General features: G+C 42.9%; 1 protein-coding gene and 1 long non-coding RNA gene across 2 annotated transcripts in view; one reads left to right on the top strand and one right to left on the bottom strand.

Moving 5' to 3' along the window:
* The window catches only part of LOC122548820 (BTB/POZ domain-containing protein KCTD1), a 214,521-nt gene that overhangs the window by 65,093 nt on the left and 131,630 nt on the right, over positions 1-17,798 (top strand). The gene's annotated exons all lie outside the window — the stretch shown is intronic.
* The window catches only part of LOC122548821, a 29,057-nt gene continuing 26,173 nt past the window's right edge, over positions 14,915-17,798 (bottom strand). The window contains exons 2-3 of the long non-coding RNA XR_006311342.1: positions 16,445-16,614; positions 14,915-15,518 (exon numbers count right to left, since the gene is read on the bottom strand). This is a non-coding gene — a long non-coding RNA (uncharacterized LOC122548821). The remainder of the gene's footprint in view (positions 15,519-16,444; positions 16,615-17,798) is intronic.

Here is a 17,798-nt window from a genome sequence, read left to right as displayed (position 1 = left end):
CTGGTAACAGGAATTCATGGTGAGACAAAAAGTGCTCAATTATGTAAAATGAGGTTAGAGAGTCCAGAGAAGAGTGGAGAATTCTTGGTAGGAATACTGGACAAACTCTCAGCTCTAGGAATACAATTTGTCCTTGCAAATATAGCTGATATAGCTGATTCACCGGTAGGCATGCTGCCTACTCTAGTTGAAAAGCCAATGGACAAGCAGGAAACTAAAGACATGAAGAATGTTTTTCCAGGAATTTTCCCTGATACCATGATCACAAGAGCACAGAGGCATAAGATGAAGCAGGAGGGATCAAAAGACACATACAAGGAAACTGACAGCTTTATCAGAAACTTTCTTTGATCAGATAAGTGGAAGAGAGGAGCAAATAGGAAAACATGCAAGTATCTTTAGCTCTGCCATGCCAATCGAATTACAGCAGAAAGATGAGAACTTAAAACAGTTATATCAAAAGGTATTTACAGAGAAGGAAAGTGAATGCATCCCTGTGTGTCATTACTTAACAAACAATGTCTTAATGAGGAAATGGAGACCATCACATGTTCAAGCAGATGAGAAATGGGCAGATATTCATCAAATTATTTTGCCAGTAAGGTATAAAAAGGAGGTGCTGTGAGTGGCGTGTGAGCTACCACTTGGAGTTCATTTAGGGGTGAAGGAAACTCAGGCTAAAATACAAAGACATTTTTACTGGCCTGGATAAGACAAGGATGTAATTGAATTTTGCAAGGCATGTCATACATGTCAGCTAATTGAAAAACCACAGGCAGTAATAAAACCTGTGCCGTTAATACCTATTCCAGCATTTGAGCAACCTTTAACAAGAGTCTTGATTTGTTGCACAGATCCCCTACCCCAAACAAAAAGTGGGAATCAGTATTTATTAACAATAATGGATGTGTCAACTAGATTTCCAGAGACAATCCCATTACACAACATCAATGCTAAAGGGGTTGCAGAAGAATTACTTCATTTTTGACTAGTTACAGACTACTAGTAGAGATCCAGTCAGATCAAAGATCAAACTTCACATCCAAACTATTCAAGGAGGTTATGGATAACTTGGGATAAAGCAATTCAAATCTACTGTATACCATCTGGAATCGCAGGGAGCACTAGAGAGATGGCATCAAACACTAAAGACCATGTTAGGGGCTTACGGTCAGGATTATCCAGATGATTGGGATAAGGATGTTCTGTTTGTACTTTTTGCAATCAGAGATGTACTGAATGAATCGACCAAATTCAGTCCGTGTGAATTAATCTTTGGGCATGAAGTAAGAAGACCGTTCAAATTGATTAAGGAGAAATTAACAAGTCAGATTTCAGAGACCACCCATTTGGACTTTGTGTCTCATTTTAGAGAGCAATTAAATAGAGCTGGAGAGTTGGATAGACAGCATTTAAAAGTATCACAGCATACAATGAAACAGAAAACGGATGAGAAATTATAGATTCACAATTTTGCAATTGGGGATAAGGTATTGGTGTTACTTCCAATAACAGGTGAGCCTTTAAAAGCAAGGTTTAGTGGATCTTATCAAATCAAGAGGAAATTGAGTGAGGTGAACTACTTGATAAGGAGTCCAGACAGGAAAAAATCTCACAGAATGTGTCGTGTCAATATGCTCAAAAGGTATTTTGATCAGGAAGGAAAGCAAGAGGAGAAGGTGTTAATGATTACAGCATAGAAGGAAGAACCAAGCTCAGAGGATTCTGAATTGGACATTCCTCAAATCAAATTGGACAAGGAGGAATTTGTCAAAAATTGGGATAAATTATTGTGTTACCTTTCACAAGAAAATCGAAATAACCTGAAAGAGTTATTGCTATCACATGGGGGGGATATGTGGAAGTAAACTGGGAAGTACTAACCTAATTGTGCATGATGTAGATATAGGAGGTGCTGTTCCAATTAAGCAACATCCTTATAGCCATAACCCTCTAAAGTTGGCACAGGTTCAAATGGAGATAGAGCGTATGCTCCAAGATGGCATAATTGAAGTGAGTTACAGTGACTGGAGCTCACCCCCAGTCATGGTGCCAAAGCCAGATAGTACCCAATGATTATGTGTGGACTATCTCAAAGTCAACGCTGGTACAAAGGCTGATGCATATTCAATTCCATGGTTGGAGGACTGTATCGAAAAAGTGGGACAAACAACTTACATTTCTAAGATGGAAATAAGGCAGGGCAGGTGACTGAGGTTAAAAATGTGTTGCTGGAAAAGCGCAGCAAGTCAGGCAGTATCAAAGGAGCAGGAGAATCGACGTTTTAGGCATAAGCCCTCCACCATCTGCGGTTCTCATTATATTTTCATTCAACTAAGTTAGATACTAATTTCACTATTAGTTCATTTCTCTTTTTTCCCATGTTTTAGTATAGAAAGAGAATTGAACGAGCAACTAGAACATTTCAGTTTTTGATGGTCTTAAGTAAGAATGTTTCTTCATTGAAAGCTAGAATATGTACCTAATTATTCACGTAATTTACAAGAAGCAATATTTACACAATAGGAAATAGTAAAGCACATTTGTTATGAAGATGTGGGTGTACTGTACCTTTAGGAGAGGTAAAAGCTAGCAGAACTACCTGACAGCACCAAGTGTTCTGAATAAGACACAACATAATATGTAGACCAGCAGCTAGGGTAGCTGGTTGCCTGGAGACAAAAACAAATTTGAATTAGGCCAATCAGTTTAAATTATATCCTAAAAAACATACCAAACTCCAATCAAGTTTAAATTTAGTTTATTGACAATATTAAAAGCCAATGACATAATCTGATGCTTTGGGGATATAAGACCGGGAAAAATTGAACAGTTGAGGGAGAAATGCCAAAGGACTAACAGATGTAGACTGCTAGTCAGAACTCTGAGAGGTACCTTTCTAGAGAAGGAGTTTGCACAGACGAAAAAACATCAGCACAGATCTGGAGAACAACTCTACAGAGGAAGCTGTGCTGTTCCAGCAATAAAGTTTCAGCTTTGATCTCCAGCGTCTGCAGACCTCACTTTCTCCTCGAAGAACTCTGAGAGGTACCTTTCTAGAGAAGTAGTTTGCACAGACGAAAAAACATCAGCACAGATCTGGAGAACAACTCTACAGAGGAAGATATAATGAGAAAATTCGACTGCTGGCTGGTTTTAAAATTTGCATTTTTCAGTAAATCTCAACAGGGGGTTTTATTGGACTAGTATTATAGAAGAAAAAGTAAAAGATAGGTTAGAGGAAGGAGTTGTAAATAGTTGTTAGTTAATTATTCTCTGTTATGCTTTAAGAAATAAAGTTGCTAATTTTTACTTTTAGAGTTCTTGGCCTCTTGAATTTTCACAGATTACTGCATGCGATAAATACTTCCTGTGTTGCTGTTTTAAATTAAGCAGGGGGAGTTTACCCCATGTTGTAACACATCAAAGCTAATGTTTCAAGGTCAAGAAATTCTGAAAATTTCCATGCTGTCTAATTAATTTTTTTATCAGCATTATCAAAAGGATATTTCAAAATGAATTCAGTAATATTTTAGAATTTTATTCAGCTAATGAAAAATAATTGCACAGCGATGAAGAACACATTCTGCTCTGTAATAAATATTTTTGAAAATAAAACAAGTTTATGAAAAAAGGTGTACGACAAATCCTTTGGAGAGAGTCATACATCATCCTCGTCAATGGTGAGAATTTCTAAAAATCATGTAATGACACTTTTGAACATGATTTATGTAATCCTGTCGCATATTTACAAGCAAATCGAACAAGACATATCAAGCAATTTGCATAAAGATCAGCACCCTTTAACGATATAGGACTGACAGGCAACCTGCAACTCAGCCCTATTAATTTATAGACACAATGCCAGTGAGTCTATAGAAACAAATGTGAAACACATGGACATTGTGTACAAAAACACAATATGTGAAATGAGAAGTACATAATTAACTGACTAATCCTTAACACAACCTCCATGTTTGTCCTCAGACTTTTTTCAATAACGTGCATTTCACTTTGTTCGTTTTTTTTTAAATGAAATTATCAATTATAAAAGAAAACTTTGATTTCATGGTATGTAAGGACATGGGTTCAATTCCTTTATTTAACTGAAGTCTAAGTTGACGCTAAGTAGTGATTAAACATCTTTCCGCAGCTCAGACAATTAAAGGTAATGTCAGAAACATAAGAGTTCACACTATTCATGACCTTAGGCAGTACACAAGTGGATAGGGATCCTAATCTGTTGTCACATATTCCCTTCCACTTCAATACCTTTCCAAATGTTCTCAATCATTTCCATCTGATGGTGGAAATGCCCAATTCTGAAATTTGTCATGGTGAAAGGTGTCTGATTTATATCTTAGTAACATTTTTGGATTTTAAAATAGTGGCATTTGTTACTTCTCTGTTGGGCTTAAAGAATTACTAGCACGGAAAGTTCTTGTGGAACACTGAACTAGCCCAGGATCCAAACAGAGAAGGGACACCTCGAGAGTGTTAATGGAGGATGGTTTTTACTCTGGTGGTCTACAACTGTTGAGGTAAACATTGAGATTGATTCTATTTTTGTTAAGGTAAGTAAGGATTGATTTTAGCTTGGGAAACTCAAAGATTGAAAGTTTTGGTTAATTAGGAAGAGACATGGTTGGGAGTCAGAAGCAAAGTCATAGAAATGGACTGTAGAATAGTTCAAGAAAAGCACCATTACTCTCAGCAGAAGATTTTAGTTTGTGTGATTTCTAAGTTGGAAGGGATTATTTTAGAAAAACTGATAAGGGTGATTAGTAGCTAAAAAAGTTTTGTTTAGTCTTCAATCTTTGTGTCATAAACTTTTATTTTGATGTTTAAGAAACTCTGCAGTCCCTTCTGACTGTGATTCAATGAATGATCACACATTAATTAAAATAAATTTTTAAGAACATGACTTATCAGGTCAAATTTCATTCTGGGATCTGACTTATCCAGTAGCACCATCATCTGAGATCAATACATAAATAAGAAGTTAACCAATGGGTTTATGGGTTATTAGGTTGAATCTGACTTCTTCTGATGCAGAAAAGGGTAGCATCAGTGCAGCTGACTGTTATGTATCAATCTCTGTAATCTTTCCTCATATGCTCTGAAGTCTGGGTATCATTCCTCATAAATCTGCATTGTACTCCCTCCAGGGCCAAAACATCCTTCCAAAGATGTGGTGCCCAGATCTACTCACAGTTGGTCTAACTAGAGTTTTGGAGAGTTTCCTAGACAATAACTGGGAGGAAGCTGATTGGAGCCTACACAGTTAGATTGTATGCTGTAGACTCCCTGAACCTGCCTCGGGGAGCACACTTACAAATATCTACACTTTACCCTGCCTCCTCTGATGGATTCTGTGGTGTTTTGGTTCAGGGTGAGTTACAATAATGAGGTTAGAAAGAAAAATGTTTTCTTTAAGCTTCAATATGTGACTTTCTTCAAAGATTAAAGACCACCAAGGCCTGTCTCTATCTGCCTTTAAGGTCTGTCTTGGCTTTAGTAATTGGATTTTGTACCTTTACATCGTAAGACTCCCAGGAACTTAAAGCAGATGTTCAATCAGCGTGACTCTGGGTGAGAGTAATGTAAGAAAAGACTACAGAAACTTTCACTATCTCAAAGTGCTTTATAGCCACTTCTGAAGTGTACTCACTAATGCAACTTGGCAAACCACAGAAGCCAATTTATATACAGCAAGCTCCCACAAATATAGAAACATTGGAAGTAGGCGATTTGTTCCATCGAGGTTGCTTCACCATTCAAGTTGATCATGATTGGTCATCTACATTCTACAGAGTCTCTTTTTAACGACATTGCTGAGCTATCGATGTGATAACAGTGCTGGACAGTGATAGACAGATTTTGTCAGAGGTTTTCATCTTGAACTCATCAGGTCAATTTGCAAGAACTAACAACACAAAGGGAAAACAGGATGAATGAGAGGAGAATGCTGATTGGTGGGTGAACTCTGATGGGCAGAGGCACTGCTATGGGGAATGCACCAGTTAACTTGGTGATTGACAGTTAACTGCCAAGTATTGTTTTAAACAAGACAGTTTGACTGTGATTGATCAAGGCATTGCCATGAAAAATGAACCACTGACTGACTGTCACTAATCTTGAGGAATTGAAATAGACGTAGTGCACATGCCTGTTCATTCTGTCTGGAAAAGCCACAGCCCTGTATATTAATAAGTGTAGCTTCCCCTGTATTGCTCGTGCACCATATTGCAAGCCTAACTGACAATCCTGAATTGGTTCTCAGTGTAATTCTTTGCACACTCACGTTTACTCAGCAAATGTTGCCTGATCATTAAATTACATCTAATGTTGAACATTGTCATTGAATTGAATTGAATGAGCTTGTACTCAATGAGGACAGTGAAAAGTTTACAAGTTGCCACTTATGGCACTATCTTAGGTACAAGGGTACCTAGGTATAGATTCTTCAGTACAAGTTCTTAGGATAAAAAAAATTAGAAAAATAAATGAATAAACAGTCCAGTATTACAGATCGTAGGAATGAATTAGGAATAGTAAAATAAAAAGTTTCAACCCAGTCAACACTGGCACCTGGCCTCTAGTGCATGCCAGGCTTCACCTGGAGGCTGGGAGACCGCTCTGGAATCATCTTGAGGCCAGACGTCCATGCTGAGGCTACACTGGGCTGCAAGACCATCATGCCAGGCTGAGAGTCACCATGCTGGGCTGGGAGACCGCCGTGCCAAGCCAAAAGAATGCCTCTCTGGGTCTGCACTGAGACCAGAGTCCCGGTCCGTGCTGAGGCTAGAAGTTCAGATGTCGCCCAGAAAAAAGAAGAGGGAAAAAAGACTCAAGGGAAAGAAAGATAAAGAACCATGGATGAGCTCCAGGTGAAGCATCCTACTGTGTCGCCATCTTGGATTTATCTATATACTGCATTTTACAATCTCGAGTTGTTTGGGCACAACCAGGGTCCTGCCTTTGTGAACTACCAAAGGGATATGCCATTTGATACAACCCCTTAATTTTTAAGACATACAGCCTGCACACTTGGCATCGGACAAGCACTGAAATTAATATACCACACTACACATTTATGAGCTAGGCAGAGCATCTTGACAGCAGCCCAGAATAGACACTCTCTACGGCATGGGGCGGAGCTGGAACTCTGGCAGCGGTATGCTGTAGCAGTGGATTCTCTTTAAGATGTCTATGTTTATTCTGGAATGGCGTTTATGCATGAGTGACAGTACACACTTTTCACTGTTAAGATACACGTGCCAATAAAGGGGATTCAATCAGTTGGTGATGGGCATCACTCGTGGTGTTTGTGCACAGTCACAGTGAGAAATAACATCTTCACCTGCTTTTGAAAACTTCCAGGATAAACATATCATTCAGGATCAAACATTCAGCTCCTGACCTCATTGGAGAAATTATCCATCACGAGGATGTAGGTTTCCCTGTGCACTGCCTGAGGAATGAACAGAACATCAAAGGTCCCTCGGCTGTTGGGGTTGATGTGTGTCACACCATCTCATATGTATTCATGAGTCATTTAACTTCCTAATTTATCCCTGGTCAGTACACAGACTCACGAGCTCACTCTCCTGCGTGTTCAATGTCCATGTGCTCTGGTGTCACATGGCCTTGATATCCTGGTGGAACATTTTTGATATCAGGATATGTTTGCCCTTGACATTGACTTACTGTGATGAACTGAGTTCATGTCTCTGTGGTCAACGTGAACAAATCTTCTCAAGTACTTCTTTAACACTGTGTCAGGTCATTCCTGCATCATGGTCCCATGGTGCACATCTTCAGCAGAAGCCAATTGCAACTGCTCACACGGGCTCTGGCCAAAGTGGAACACATCAATATTGAAAGGGCCTTCGACTTCATAATGTAGAGCATCAGGAGAATGATCTTGGTCCTGGTGTGGGTTGGGTAATCCCACTCAGTGTGTCAGACATAACCATCTTTCCACCAGGCTGATGTCTCATTTCAAAGGCATATCATTGACAATTGGCAAGGCAGGAGATAAGGCATTCTTCCTCCAGCCATTGGGTGGCTAGGATTTGGCAGTGGAGACGGCCCAGGAATTGCCTCTCCTTGGCGGAGTGGGAGGGGGAGTTAAAGCGCTCAGCCACGGGGCAGTGGGGCTGTTTGGTGCCCCAGAGATGTTCCCAGAAACATTCCGCAAGTTGCCTCATCTTCTGCCTTGGGACCCTCCAACCACATGGTATCAATGTCAACTTCACCAGTTTACAAATCTCCCCCTCCCCCCCACCTCATCCCAAATGCAACCTTCCAATGTGGCACCGCCCTCTTGACCTGTCCTACCTGTCCATCCTCCTCAACTCCACTATAGAACATAGAACATAGAACAATACAGCACAGAACAGGCCCTTCGGCCCACGATGTTGTGCCAAACATCTGTCCTAGCTTATGCACCCATCCATGTACCTATCCAATTGCCGCTTAAAGGTCACCAATGATTCTGACTCTGCCACTCCCACAGGCAGCGCATTCCATGCCCCCACCACTCTCTGGGTAAAGAACCGACCCCTGACATCCCCCCTATACCTTACACCCTTCACCTTAAATTTATGTCCCCTTGTAACACTCTAATTATCGAGTATTTTTAGTTGTATTGATCAATGAATGGAGAATAACCTTTTGTATAGTTTGGTATATTAGTTGACTGTATTAGTTGTTTTTAATATGTTTATTAAAGCAGAATTCTTAAAACCCAAAATTTGGTTGTGCAAACTCTTCCCTTGGTCACTGGGGAATTCACATCCCTTTTTAAGAGTTATTATTCTCTATGGGGATATGCCCTAAATATACACAGGATCTGTTCGGATGAGGAGGAACATGACGGACAGCTGAAAGTGCTCAAGCATGCCCTCATAAGAACAGGGTGTGATGCTTAATTCATCAACCGCCAGTTCCAACATGCCATAGCGAGAAACCGTAATGACCTCCTTAGGAGACAGACACAGGCTGCAACTGATAGGGTACCGTTCATTGTCCAGTACTTCCTGGGAGCTGAAAGACTGCTCCATGCTCTTCGTGGCCTGTAACACATTATTGATGAGGGTGAGCACCTTGCCAAGACCTTTCCTACGTCTCCACTTCTCGCCTTTAAACAATCACCAAACATCAAACAGATCATTGTTCGCAGCAAGCTGCCCAGCCTTCAGGACAACATCGACCACAACACTGTACAACCCGTCACGGCAGCTGCTGCAAGACGTGTCAGAATATCGAACAGATACCATAATTATACGTGGGGACACGCGGCAGGTACTCATGTGACTTGGCCAACGTTGTCTATCTCTTACACAGCAGGCAAGGATGACCTGAGGCGAGACCAAACAGATGCTACAACAGCGGATGAATGGACACTGCACAACGATCACCAGACAAACTGTTCCCTCCCAGTCGGGGAACACTTCAGCAGTCCGGGACATTTGGCCTCAGACCTTTGGGTGACCATCCTCCAAGGTGGATTTTGGGACAGGCAACAACGCAAACGGGCGAGCAGAGTCTGCTAGCCAGGTTGGATACCTCTGGGGCAGCTTCAACCAGGAACTTGTGTTCATGTCACAGTACAGGTGACCCTGTTGCACTATACACTCTTACTAAGATCCATGTATACTACATCCACTGCTCTACCCTCATCCACATGCTTAGTCACCTCCTCAAAGAATTCAATAAGACTTGTAAGGCAAGACCTACCCTTCACCATCACCCCCATCTGCATCTACCTATCACCCCTTTCCAAATACCTCACCCCCAATACCACACCCATCCTCACCCTCCTATTTATTTCACCTAGGACCTATCTCACACCCCCTTCCCTGCCCCCCACATTCCTGATGAATGGCTTATTCCTGAAATGTTGATTCTCCTGCTTCTCGGATGCTGCCTGACCGGCCCTTATTTTTCCAGCACCACACTTTTCGACTCTGATCTCCAGCATCTGTACTCCTCACTTTCTCCTCGGAGGTGTCGATGGGAATAGGGAATTTGAAATACAAACACGTCAGCCATGATCTTAGTGAATGGCAGAGCAGGCTTGAGGGGTTAGAAGGCCTACTCCTGCCTTTTGTTTTGTTTTATTCACTTGTGGGATATAGGTGCCACTGTCTGGGCCCAGTATTCATTGCCTGACCCTAGTTGCCCCTTGAGAAGGTAAGGGTGAGCTGCCTTCTTGAACCGCTGCAGTCCATTGTAGACCCACAATGCCAACAGGGAGGGAATTCCAGGATTCTGACCCAGCGACACTGAAGGAACAGCGATATATTTCCAAGTCAGGATGGTGAGGGGTTTGGAGGGGAACTTGCAGGTTGTGCTACGTCAATCGCACCTTCTGTAGCACCTGGTTGACCTTCTGTCAATTATTATTTTGCTCCATTTCATTCCAATCCATTTGAAGTATGTCCTAAATGACCCACAATGCACACTCTTGGAGAGCTGCGACCTCCTGAAGATGCAATATGGCATTGCCCTTTAATTTCTGATTATATCAAATCAGGCATTTGGAATTTTGACATGCAATTGTGCTGCATGTGGTCTGGTTTGAATTTGAAAATCAGTATAAACTGGTCATTCCCGGAGCACTGATACCTGTCAGGTGGAAGATTTTTATACGTTTTGAATCTGCAATGTGATAGATCACTAATTCCACGCATTGACACTGTTATATGTTGTGAGACAGTCTCCTACTGGGCTATCCCCAGGGTATACAGTAATTCACTATAGTTACAGAGGACCATGAATCTGCTCTCTCATTAGAGAGAGAGAGAGACAACTGGTGGTGGCTTAACCTGAGGGTCACTACCCCTAAGGTGAAGGGTGAATTTGAGAAGGTCGGACCTTCATGCAGGGATTGAACCTGCTTCACAAACCAGCCATCCGACAAATGAGCTAACTGACCCCGATGTATTGAGAATACATTGGCACCATCTCCTGTGTTGATTTAAGCTTTCCGTGTGTTCTGCCTTTTCAGGACACAGTAAAAGTTTCTGATCAAAGTTCCCTCCAATTGGAGCAGCCGAACAGTCTCTGATGGTCCGTGCACGGTGCTTAGCGTGTTGGCCACTCACAGCACTGAGTTCCAGTTCCGGGGGGGGTCACTGACCACTGCACACGGATTGTCAACGTCTGCGCAGCAGAAAGGGGAAAATAACAAGAGGGGAAGTAACTTCAGATTACCTTATGCCATTAACGTGCTGCATGAGGTTAACAATATGAAAAGCTTGGTCAACTTCCAGTTGACACTGATCTTCAGTGCTTTGTATGACTCCTTAACACTTTCCAGTCCATGCACGGCCAGTGTTCCTTGGTGCAGCATAATTTACAGATACCAGGAAAAGCTGGACAATGTAACAAACCACATCTGTTACAGACACTGTCAGTCTGACTGACTGCAGGAAGAGTACTGGCTAGCGCTATACTTGAGCCTGTCCTTAGTTTATTCATCAATGGTTAGGCCCTTGGCCTGGCCTGAAGATCCTTACTATGGCTTTCATTGGTGTGGGAGCAATGACCAACTCAATCAGCCTCCCTGAGCATTCATCTTCACAGACATCATACTCAGACCCCCAGCTACAGCCTCTTCAGAAAAACTAGTCAACAAGCTCTCTCTGCAGCTTGGTATCAGTACAAGATCACCTAGCAGCCTGTTAATCCTGAATTAAATTACCATTTGAAACTTTAACTCTACTTCCTCTCCACAGAGGTGACAGTAAGGTCTGCAGATGCTGGAGATCAGAGTTGACAGTGTGTCGCTGGAAAAGCACAGCTGGTCAGGCAGCATCCGAAGAGCAGGAAGATTGACGTTTCAGGACTGATGAAGGGCTCCGGCCCGAAATGACAACTTCCTCCCCACAGATACTGCCAGATCTGCTGAGTTTCATCAGCAAATTCTGTTCTTGATCCGCACAAAGGTGTTGACTGAGGAATTTCTGCAGTGCATCGTGTGGATGGTACACACTGCTGCTACTGAGCGTCGGTTGTGAAGCGAGTGGATGTTTGTCGATGTGGTGACAATAAAGCGGGCTGCTTTGACCTGGATGGTGTCGAGCTTCTTGAGTGTTGTTGGAGCTGCACCCAGCCAGGCAAGTGGGGAGTATTCCATCACACTCCCGACTTGTGCCTTACAGATGGTGGACAGGCTTTGGGGAGTCAGGAGGTGAGTTACTCACCACAGTATTTCTGGCCTCTGACCTGCTCTCACAGCCAGGGTGCTTAGATAGCTAGTCTTGCCACATGTGACTGAGTTAGCAGCCTTCCTAAACTGTAATGGTAGCTGCACTTCAGAAAGTATTAAGTTCAGTCAGAATTTTCTACAGAATAGTTCACGAGAAGATTCACACTGGATTCAGAACATTAACTCTGTCTCCCTCTCTCCCCACAGATGCTGCCAGACTTGCTAAGTGTCTCCAGCATTCTGTGTTTGTTTCAGATTTCCAGCACCCGCAGTAGTTTGCTTTAATCAGAAAGTACTTAATTGGCTGTACAACATCCTGAGATCATGTATGGTGCATTATCAAGATAAGTCTTCCTTTTTATTTTGTACTTTCTGGTCTCCCACAGATCAGTGAGGATAAATTAGTCACAGCCTGATGGGAAGTGGTACATATCATTGTCTCTCAGTAGGAGCTAATTACTGCAGATGCTGGAATCTGTACTGAAAACAACAAATGCTGGAGACCATGTCTGCTCAGTTAGCATCCATGGAGAGAGAGCAAGCTAAAATTTTGAGTCTGGACTAGCTATATAAACACACAGTGTCTAGACTCAGAACATTAGCTTGCTTTTTCTGCACGAATGTTGCCTAACCTGTTGTGATCTTCATTGTCCCTCAGTATGTTAGCACATCATTGACACACCTCAACACAAACCCACCAAGCCATCTAGAGCACAACTATCTCATCAACTGCCAACATGGTCGAGATTATTGAAGGTCATCATGGACTTGTATGAAGAGAGACTGAATTGGTTAGGATTATTTTCATCAGAGTTTAGAAGAATGGGAGGGGGCGGGGGGGGGGGTTGTGTAGGTGGTTGAGTATCATAGAAACCTTTAAAATCCGAACAAGGACAATGTGGGGTGAACGTAGGAAGAACATTCCTGATGAACTGAAGTCTGGAACAGTCTGAGGATAAGTGGTCGGTTATTGAGGACTGAGATGAGGAGAAATGTCTTCACCCAGAGTGTGGGGAGCCTCTCTTAAGCCTCTTCAGGGAATTCTCTGCCAAAGAAAGCAGTTAAGGCTAAAACCTTGAATATTTTCAAGAAGGGGTTAGATACGGTTCTGAGGGCTGAAGGGATCAAAGACTCTGGGAGAGAAAGCAGGAACAAGGGGCTGAGTTGGATGATCAGCCATGATCATATGGAATGGCAGAATAGGTTTGAAGGACCAAATGGCCTATTCCTGCTCCATATTTCATGATCCTATAATCCAACACCAACTACCTTCTCCAAACCGTTAAGGGGTGAGCAACAATGCTGACCCACCAGTGAAAGAACTTTAAGAATTTTAAATTGTCAAAGCTACAGTCGTCTCCAGGATCCCAGAATGAACATCTGCAGGAGGTGTGTGCAGGTGAGAACCGGCACTATCTGGGAAACTGATGACAATGTCACTGGACTATATATCCAGAGGCCCAGGCTAATGGGCTAGAGACAGGGGTTCAAATCTCAGCCACTGCTGGAACTTAAATTCAATTAATAGATCTGGAATTGAAAAGATGGTTTCAGCAATTGTTGTACAAACCCATCTGTCTCACTAATGTCCTTCAGAGAAGAAAATCTGCTGTCCTTACCTGGTCTGGCCAGCGTGTGACTCCAGACACACAGCAATCTAGTTGCCCTATAAGTAGCTGAGCAAGACGCTCAGTCCAAGTGCAATTAGAGATCAGCAAGAAACACCCACATCCAATGAAAGAATTTTAAAAGAAAATTGTAACAAAACTTACCACATGGCATAATCAAGACAAAAATTACATACGTGTTTAAATGGGAAGAAAGATAAACACTTGTGGGAGGACAGGAGGAAACAGTAGCGAGCTGAGATGCATTAGGGAGAATGCACGAAGTTTAACACTGGTGATGAGCGTTCAGGCTTGTTTTGTGTGCTGTAATTCTATGCAAAAACACAGTAAGTGTCCATTTCAATAGAAGGTCCATGTCAGTTTACAATGAAGACTCCCTGTCATCAAACAAGGTAATGGAATACTCCCCACTTGCCTGGATGAGTACAAGTCCAACAACACGCAAGAAGCCTGGCACCATCCAGGAAAAAGCAGGTACTGACTAGATTGGGCGAAAGTGAGGACTGCAGATGCTGGAGATCAGTGTCAAGATCAGAGTGGTGCTGGCAAAGCACAGCAAGTCAGGCAGCATCCGAGGAGCAGGAAAATTGACGTTTCTGGCAAAAGCCCTTCATGCCAGGATGTCGATTTTCCTGCTCCTCGGATGCTGCCTGACCTCCTGTGATTTTCCAGCACCACTCTAACCTTGACACTGACTAGATTGGCACCACATGCACCACCTACACTCATTCCCTCCACCACCGACACAGTGTGTGTACTATCTACAAGACGCACTGCAGTAACTAAGGTCGGTGTGTGTGGGCAGAGTATAAGAAACAGACTGGGACAACGAGCTGCCTATAACTCAGGTACACAGAGTGAAGTTAAAGGGTAGGTCATCAGAGAAGTGATGGTGTAGATGGTGATCACACAAGGATTGACAGTGGAACTACTGCTCACAGTTGTTAAAAAATTCATTCACAGGATGTGGGCATCGCTGGCCAGGCCAGCATTTATTGCTCATCCCTAATTGCCCAGAGGGCAGTTAAGAGTCAACTATATTGCTGTGGGTCTGGAGTCACATGTTGGTCGGACCAGGTAAAGTGGGCAGATTTCTATCCCTAAAATGAACCAGATTTATTTTCCAACAATCGACAACATTTCATGGTCACCATTTCAGAATTTTATTGAATTCAAATTCCATCACCTGCCATGGCAAGTTTTGAATCCAGGTCCCAAAAACATTAGCTGTGTCTCTGGATTAATAGCCCAGCCATTAGACCACTAGGCCATTGCCTCCCTTGACTAACAAGTTCAAAGCCATTATGATCTTCATTGCTACAAACATAGTGATGCCTCATGCCAAATGGCTGCAGATCCGAGAGGTGGCGGATTTGGTGACTGCTTCCTGAATCATGGGAGGACACTTCGCGTTTTACTCATCAGTAGGAATCTACAATGCCTTCAGTACGCTCTCTCTCTCTCTCGGGTCACAGCCCAATGGCTCTGGACACATTGGTCCCCATCTTCAAAAACAGCCGATTCCTTCTCAACTGCAGCCCTTGACCATCGAGTCTCTGCATCTGTTGGCACTGGCCATTCCTTCTGACCATCTCCTCCTTTAGAACCTCAGCATGCTGCTCCAGCTGCTGAGTTTTTAATTGGTCAAACATCAGGCATTAAAGTATGACCTGTGGGGAAACAAATATCAGGAATTAGATGTTTTCCATTTGAGACGTTAACATAATCCATCTAGTCCTTGGACCCTTTCCTCTTATTCATTCATGGGATATGGGTGTCACTGGCCAGGCCCACATCTATAACCCGTCCCTAGTTGCCCCTTGAGAAGGTGGTGGTGAGCTACCTTCTTGAACCACTGCAGGTAGACCCACAATGCCCTTAGGGAGGGAATTCCAGAATTTTGACCCAGCGACACTGAAGGAACAGCGATATATTTCCAAGTCAGAATGGTGAGTGGCTTGGAGGGGAACTTGCTGGGGTGGTGTTCCTAAGTATCTGTTGCCCTTGTCCTTCTGGATGGAAGTGGTCGTCAGTTTGGAAGGTGCTGTCTAAAGTTCTTTGGAGAATTTCTGCATTCATCTTGTAGATAGTAGCAGCAAGTGTGTACTGAGCGTCAGTGGTGGAGGGAGTTGATGTTTGTGGATGTGGTGCCAATCAAGCGGCTGCTTTGTCCAGGATGGTGTCGAGTTTCTTGGAGCCACACCCACCCAGATAAATGGGGAGTATTCCATCAGACTAATCACTCGGAATCATACATCAGTCCTAAATGGCCTAGCTCTAGCCTTATAGACTGTGACCCCTGGTTCTGAACTCCCCGGTCATCAGGGACATCCTCCTTGCACTCACCCTGTCTCGTCCTGTTAGAATTTTATAGGTTTCTACAAAGTTGCCCGCTCATTCTGCTTGTGTGCACACAGAATCGGAGTCCACTGCAGCATGTTAAAATCTGCCCACCCCATTCTCTGGACATAACAGTCCATTCTGCCAGTGGGATAGATCTAAGGATTCCCTCCACAAGGGTGTGCAGTCTTTATAAGTATTTTCTATTTGTGGTACACTGTAAGGTGCTCAAGCACAATCTATTATCCATGCTTACCACGTGTTAATTCTGAGCATTAGAAATATGTTGTATATGCTTTGTAGATTGCATCACTGCTCTAACGTTGAAGTCAAGTTTGGTGCTGTTTTGTTGCTTAATTCTCTTTAGTAAGTCCCCTGGATTTCTCTCTTTGTCCATTTGGTCCAGAATTGTGGAACCTTCCTTAGCTATAGAGACAAAAAACAACTTACACGATCTTGGGCGTAGGCTCACCAAAATACTAGGTAATCTTGTGTCATTCATTCAGAGGATGTAGCACTGGTCAGGCCAGTATTTATCACCCATCCTTAATTACCCAGAGGGCAGTTAAGAATTAGTCACGTTGCTGAGTGTGTGGAGTCACACGTAGGCCAGACCAGGTAAGTATGACAGATTTCCTTCCCTAAAGAACATTTGAGAACCCAATGGGTTTTTACAACAACTGACAATGGAAACCATTAGACTCTTAATTTCAGATTTTTATTGAATTCTACCATCTGCTGTGGCAGGATTCCAGATTCCCAAAACATTACGTGGGTCTTGGGATTAATAGTAGCAAGGCTTCTTTGCTCTTAAGGTCCAACTCCTGTGATAAAGGCTAACATACCATTTATCATTTACTTTCCTTCTGTCGTTACATGTTAACATTCATGTGAAAGAACACTCGAGCCCCTCTGTATAGCATGGACAAAACCTGTCAGTATTCCTTTTACAGCATCTGTATATTGCACACTAATCCCCCAATTAGTTTTTAATATCAGTCCCCAGCACTGATCCCAGTCATGCCTGACTAATTACAGCCCACGACACGAAAAGGCAGGAAGGTGGCACTGAGGATTATCAGAGCCGAGAGAGTGGTGCTGGAAAAGCACAGCAGGTCAGGCAACATCCGAGGAGCAAGATTATCGATGTTTCAAGCATAAGCCTTTGGCATCCTTTGTGTGGAGCCACAGAAAATGGGGGAGATACTAAATGAATATTTTGCATCAGTATTTATTGTGGAAAAGGATATGGAAGATATAGACAGTAGGAAAATAGATAGTGACATCTTGAAAAATGTCCAGATTACAGAAGAGGAAGTGCTGGATGTCTTGAAATGGATAAAGGTTGAAAAATCCCCAGGACCTGATCTGGTGTACCCGAGAACACTGTGGGAAGCTAGAGAAGTGATTGCTGGGCCTCGTGCTGTGATATTTGTATCATCGATAGTCACAGGTGAGGTGCCAGAAGACTGGAGGTTGGCAAACATGGTGCCACTGTTTAAGAAGGGCGGTAAAGACAAGCCAGGGAACTATAGACCAGTGAGCCTGAACTCTGTGGTGGGCAAGTTGTTGGAGGGAATCCTGAAGGACAGGATGTACATGTATTTGGA

The sequence above is a fragment of the Chiloscyllium plagiosum genome, chromosome 4 (assembly GCF_004010195.1).
Source record: "Chiloscyllium plagiosum isolate BGI_BamShark_2017 chromosome 4, ASM401019v2, whole genome shotgun sequence".
In the NCBI taxonomy this organism is placed as follows: domain Eukaryota; kingdom Metazoa; phylum Chordata; class Chondrichthyes; order Orectolobiformes; family Hemiscylliidae; genus Chiloscyllium; species Chiloscyllium plagiosum.
This window is presented reverse-complemented; position numbering and strand designations above follow the sequence as displayed.